Source organism: Coloeus monedula (genome assembly GCF_965178545.1).
Source record: "Coloeus monedula genome assembly, chromosome: 2".
NCBI lineage: Eukaryota > Metazoa > Chordata > Aves > Passeriformes > Corvidae > Coloeus > Coloeus monedula.
In genome coordinates this window covers 44,169,645-44,176,628 of record NC_138782.1, presented here as the reverse complement: position 1 = coordinate 44,176,628, position 6,984 = coordinate 44,169,645, and positions in this window count along the sequence as shown.

The window sequence follows — 6,984 nt, the reverse complement described above, 5'->3', positions numbered from 1 at the left end:
TAATTTTTGATAATATAGTAGTATTTGGAAACTGGGTAGTATGCTGTGAACCTACTATCTAGTATCTATCTTGCATTACCTACCCAAACATCAGAGAAACAACCATTCTTGCCTCTTGACATTTTTTGTAAACTTCAGCTGTGCTCAGACCATTTGCTCACACCCCTAAAATTCTGAGAAAGGGACGTACTGGCCCACATCCAAAACAGGGCTCAGCCTCTCAGGAGGGCTTCTTTTTCCCCACACTCCTTGACTACTGGCTCCAGAAAGCTGTTCTGGGTTTGTAACCACCTTTTCCTCTTAGCTGGTTTGAGATGATGCCTTTTGCCACTGGTGGGTCTGAGAAGGATCTGGGCAGCTCTTGGCCAATTATGGCAATTCTGGAATCTCAGAAGGGCCCTGGAGCTCAGCCACCACATCCATGATCCTCCTGGTCCTGACTGTAGGACCTCTAACCCCCACTACCCATTTCCCCATCACACAAGTGCGGAGCTGTATCTCGATTCAGACAAAAATACCCACTGCTCTGCCCCACCCCTTGCAGCAAGCATAAAATTCATCATGGCTGTGTGAAGCACACAGATACTCCTCACCTTTCACCTTCAATTGATAAACCACCTCAATACATCTGTGGGACCACTCCTTCCCATGGAGGAAGACCAACACATCTGTTCTTACACTGTTTCAGGTGTCAAAAGTTTCAAAACCAATTTGAAAGCCCTTTTACTACTATGATACTTCTACAAAATCTGTTTCTTTTTTGACAGCCTCAACACTCAGCCTAGCATCTGGAAGCCAAGCTGCATTCCCCTGGGCTTGGGACTCCCCTTCTTAAATGTTTGGCAGGGCACTTGCTCCTTTTGTGTTAACCACTGCTGCTCAGTGCCTCATTGCCTCCCTGCATCTCCAGACAACAGCAAGGGCTGCACAGGTGTGATAAGGCACAACTTCTAACAAGGAGCAGCACCAACTGCTTCACCTACATCACGTCAACTACATCTAAATGGTGGTACTGCTAAACCTAGGATGTTCCGAATGGGATCCCCAGGACATGTCAGAGGGAATCCTTTCTTCCAGCCATTACTGCCCCTTCAGCATTGCAGTGTCTTGTACATGGAAGAGGTTTCCAGCCTGGCCAGTCAGCAAACTAGAACCCAGACACCTGCATCAAACATCCCAGCTGGAACATATTAACAGTTCTGTGATCCAAAAGTAGCAGAAAGATCCTGTTTACTTTTCATGTTGCCCATGAAGAAAGAGATAGGGATGTTTTAAAACTTTTTTCTGCTTACCAAGGGAAGCAAAAGTGACAATGAGCCAGGTGGCTATGACGAGCCTCATAGCAATCGCCTTTCCAGAAAATCCTATTTCCTTTCTGAAAGGGATTTCAGCTTTCATTCTCAAAAATAGTGATGCTTCTAATTCCAGTGGTTGTGGAGGAAAGTGAAGAACATATTTTAAGTGTATCATACAGCATCAAAAACTGGAAGGCGAAAGATACAAATACCTTTTTAAAAGTAAGGACGCAGTCTAAAACAATCTCTTCTTTTTGAAGACTGAATAATTAACTTCATGAATTTATGCTTTGTGTTATTGGAATTGTCAATTGTATTAGATACCTGTAAGAAGGAGATCTGAGAAGAAATGCATTTCCCTTCTCTTTTTATTGATATAAAGCAAAACACCTCTTTGTAACCTTGAAGTGTTGTTTGCCACCTCCTCCAAATTAGAAACAGTAGTTCCACAAAATGATGTTATGGAAAATAAGATATGGGCAGGTTTACTGCTTGACTTGCTTGAGTTCTGCTTCACTCTAGGGCATAAAATATTTTTGTTTCCCAAGTGCTAACTGCTTATCTTTTCTGTGCCAATCTCCCTGGACATAAATCACAGATAAAAATTAATCAGTATTGTGAAGCTAATTACATGTTCCAGCCGTAATGATTTTATGTTCTGTGATTTACAGAACTCCATGAACTCTTCCTTGAGCACCACAGATGTTCAAATCTGTGTAAAATACACTGGACATTTTTCATTCAATTGGAAGCATTGTTTTAGATTGTCCTGCTTTGGCCTCAAAGGGCTTCAACTGAGCTGTGGCAAGCACTTGTCACACAGAACATCTGGAGATTAAATAACATCCATGATGTATTTTTTCAGCTCTTGGCTGAACGAGCTGTACAAATGGCAGGCTCCATCCATGGGGTGAGAGTTACTAGCTGCCAACGATATAAGTGTGCCTTGGAGAAATCTGGTTTCACCCCTAGAAAAACCCTTGCTTGGGTATTTTAGATTTATAAAGCACCTCATTTTCTGTTATCTAATGCTATATATGATAATCAGATATGGCCACAACATGCCCTCCAGTATGGGATTGAAAAGTAAGATCCATCATAATTAAAATTTAACATTTTCCATTGCCAGCACAATCAGTTTTTCTTGGTGACAATAATAGCACAGAAGAATATTCTCGGTTCTTTCGGCACAGAAAATCCTGCCCACATGTTGCACTATGATGCAGAAGACAATGAGAGAATATATCCAAAAATCCTCTCCAACATTTCTTTTCGCAGAGTACCCAAAAGTGTGAGTAGCTATGCTGTCTCCTCACAGCTATCTAGGGAAAAAAAAAAGAAAAGTTTGTAAAAAAAGGCATGTAAATACTCGGTGAGGTTAGTAAAAATAGTATAATCTGTGATTGCTACCCTTGTCAAAACTTCAAAGGGAAAATGTACTCCTTATTTCATTTTTCCTGGTATGGCTATTTAAAGCTGCCTGATTGTTTATCAAGATGTATCTAACAAGTCTTTTCATAGCTGTGTGACTCCTTTGCCACAGAACCACATTTATCATGCCACTTTTTGTATTTTGCATTTTTAACATTTTGTTTGCGTTACTCTTGCACTAAATGAGGAAAGAAATGTTTGTTCAGTTTGGGAGGTACCATGTGGTTTGAGTTTAGTCACGAGGAGGGGGAGAACGGGTCTCCAGCAGAGAAGCAACTCAGAGTGCCAGGCTAGAAGAGGTCTGTCCATGCAAAACCACCCCACCGGCCCCATCATATCATTCACACAGCTCACACACAGCAAAGGAGCACGGAGGGCTCCGCATTCCCGCTCCCACCAGCCTGGCTCCGGAAAGCAGTCAATCTCTTCTGCCCTCTCGCGTGCTTTTGCAAACATTGCCGCAAACGCATCGGCAGATGTGCAGGTTATATCGCTTCTGCCAGAGCTCAGAGAAGGCAAGCCCTTGCTGAAATGAAAATGCCACCAGGTTAACAAAGAATCTGGAAGCGACACTAAAGGCCTCTGTCCTCCCCTTTTGAAAGTAATGCCAGTCCCTAAGACGCAAATGAGTGTTGTCTGTTGGTAGGGTGCAACAAGAGTCACACCCACTAGAACCACTATCATCTTACTGGAAGCTTGGCTATTTCAGCAGGCTTGTTTCCCCAGTGGGCTTGTGCCCTCCTTACCATGATTGCTGATGAAGTTGTATGTGCACAGCACAGCTGAAATCTCTTCCTTTTTTGTTTTTTCTCTAATTTAAGAATGTCCTAAATATTTTTTTTTTTTCTGCAAGCATTTAAAAGGGAATTTAATAGGAAATTCTGTTCTTGTTACGGAATTTGACAGAGCTGACTTTTTAAAAAGTAGTCAAAGACTCCAGAGAGGATGTATTTCCCTCTGTTTTTACAATAACTCCTATGATTCTCCTGTTCATTTTATGGAATCCTTCGTTTCATCTCCATATAATTCAAGGAACACCTTCCATATTCCGTGAGAACTACCACATTTTAAAACTGGGATAAAATGAAAACTGCATTGCCTACATATTTTATCCATCCTTGCTAATAAGTGGATTTATTAATACCATGAAAACTTTCATCTGGTAGGCTTAGTTACAGCACCAGCAAAAGCATAGTTGCTGCAGTGCCAGTGGGGACCAGAAGTTGATTCAACCCATCTAATCAGACTCACCCTTTTTATACTCAGGGGGATTTATTCATTTCCAGTAACTATAGAGAGGGCTTATAATGCTGCCCCAAGTGCATGTTACTCAGATAATCTTTAAATGGGACAAAACTGGAACTCATGTGTGGAACTGCCCAGCTCTTCTCAGCATAAGGCATATCTGAAAAACTGTGCTCAGACACAATGCTGTGCAAAACATAGTCTGGCTTTCATAAGTGGCCTTTAAATTAAGTTTCTGTGGGAAGTCTGTAAACTTCAGTTCAGGGGAAAAAAAACTGCTAGAAATGGGAATTCCTTTTTTTTTTATCCTTGAATATTTTTCAATATGCAGAGAAACCCAATAATTATGCTGTGCTATATTAACCAACACATATGCGCTATTTCATGTGCCTTTAGTTTTCAAATGTCTTCCCCACAGTGCCCTAGCCTCCTGCCAATGTTTCCCTTCAGGCCACCAGAAGATCCTGCTTCCCAGGTTGGCACATTTCTCCTCAGCCCAGTGCCAAGAGTTTCGAGCCAGGTTGCAATTACCAGAAGAGCTGTTTCGAGCCTTTCAGTCTCCAAGTAGTTCTGAGGTGAAGAAAGCATTTTAAAAGTGACAGGCTAAATAAACAATTTCAGTAAAACCAAGATTGTTCTTCTGGGCTTGTGTAGGCAGACCAGAATTAGCAAGCATTTTATTGTAGTGAATGCTGCTCTGGTGAATCAACACTACATGTTTTGCAGAAGGTTTGTAAAAATGATTAGCATTTTCAGCTGTTTCCATCTGGAGAGATCCAGATGGAGGCTCATAAAGATCCCTCACATTCCAAAAGTGCTGAGTATGAGGGAAAGATGAGATCTAACTATGAAGTTCAAATGGGCCGTACATGATTTCAAGAAGCCCCAGGGTTCAGAGCCTGTTAAAACAGAAGAACTCTTGGGTTATGTCTTGAAGCAGAGTTTGGGTGTATAGAGACCTTTAAGACAAAAATGGAGTTGTTTCGCCTCTGGGGTTAGGCAGCACCTGTGTTGTGGTTTACAGGAGGAAAAATATTACACTTGTGTACTTTAATTCTTGCTTAAACACAATTCAAGATATTAAATATTTCTTCTCATCCAATAAGTCACATACAGCTTCATCTAAAAGCAATCATAACATTCATGGAGTTAATGGAATTTCTCAACAGAATATAAAAATCCAACTGATTTTTTTTCTTCACAGAAACTTTGTGTGGTATTAACCAGTAGACAAAATTCTAAGACTCCAGCTCATTCCACCAAGGTCATATAGAGCAGGTCACTTTTGCATTAGCCTTAGTGAGGAAAACCTAGAATTAATATCATGAGGAGTGTGCAGTAACTAATTTGTATTGCTCAGCTGATAAGCTATGATTTGCAACATTTTTTTTAAATATGGCCCATTTTCCCATAACATAACTCTTTAATAGATTACACCTGAAAATATCATAAATAAATTGTTGTAATTTTGGATGAGATTTCCTCAGAGGACAAAGCAGTCTCAGGGAAGAGTACCCCCACAAAGTAATATACCAAGAGTGACACTTAACAATAAAAGAACTTTCTGCTGCAAGCACTCTCCACTAGGAAAATACCAGGATAAGTAGCTTAGATACTCAACTTTTAGGTAACTGAGCCTAGGTAAGCTCAATGATACTTGGTATCATTCTGTAAATGAATCCACATATTTTTCTATATAACAGGAGCTATGTAAGTATAATTGTGAGAGATATTATTAGTACTAAGAACTAGAATAGATTTTTTTACAGCTGCCTACAAAAAATTATCAGCTCACCCTTTCTGAAAAAATATTCCCAAATGTTTTTGGTGTTCTTAGGGTATCTCTTTCATAGCTTGGAAACTGGTCTTCTTGGCAGATGCTTCAATTTTCACTAGTCAAGGAGACACAGGGAATTCAGCTAGCCCTCTCATTCTCAGCATCTGATAGTGATTCAGAATTTATACAAAAATTTATACTTATTTATTTATTTATATTTTGGCTGTACCTTTGGCAGAGTTCCAGCAGCGTAGCTGTAGCCTTCACAATTTTCCTTGAGTGGGCTTGCTGTGAACAGGCCTTGGGACCCAGCTCCACTGAGAAAATCTAAGAGGCAGAATAGGAAGGGGAGCAGTGGGAAGAGCTTTCTCCTCATGCAAGGCTGTTTTGTCAGTACAAAATTATACCAGTGGGAAACACTGTACTACCACCAACTTTCAGGAAACTCTGGTAGATTCACTGATGCCGCTTATGATTCTGTATTTGTTAGAGTAAGTGTTCCGGGAAGACACAGGGTCACGAGCCAAAAGCATGTTTCCCAGGAAACTGACCCCAGTGGACAGGGAGAGACTGAACTAAGGAAGCAGGATGACTGATGGTGGGGTAGCATCCCCTATGTGGTCAAAAATTTTTCAGACTTTTTGAAGAAAACACTTAGAAGACATTTTTAATCTGTAGTAAAGCCAATAGGACAGAACACATGCAAGCAGTAGTTAAACACTTTTGCCAAATTCATATTTCATGTTACTGCAATGCAGTTTTCAATTCCATCTACAGGATCCATATTTTATAGTTAACTTTTCATTCCAGTCTTATAATTTAAATTCCATGACAATATGTTTGATATTAAAAAAAAAAAAAAAGCCATATTGGGCAAAATTTCTTTCCAAAATACCTTATGTATCTTAACATAAGATACATCAACTGGTCTGATTTTAAGAGCTGTTTCATGCTATCACCATCTACTGATACCTATAAAATAGGTAGAAAATAAATGCTCTGTAATTTTGAAAATTAGGTCACTGACAATTCGTACATGGCCAACATACTCCAGACAATTTAGGAAAGAAAGTGAACCTCTAGTGCTTGCCCTGATTCTGTCAACAGACTGGGGATTTACATCTATGTGTAGATGTGCATACTTTGGGTGCCAAGAATCATTACAGAGAGCACTGGACACATGGTTTGTAATAAAAAAATGCTTTTATTTGTGAAGCCCGTCTTTTGTAGTATGCT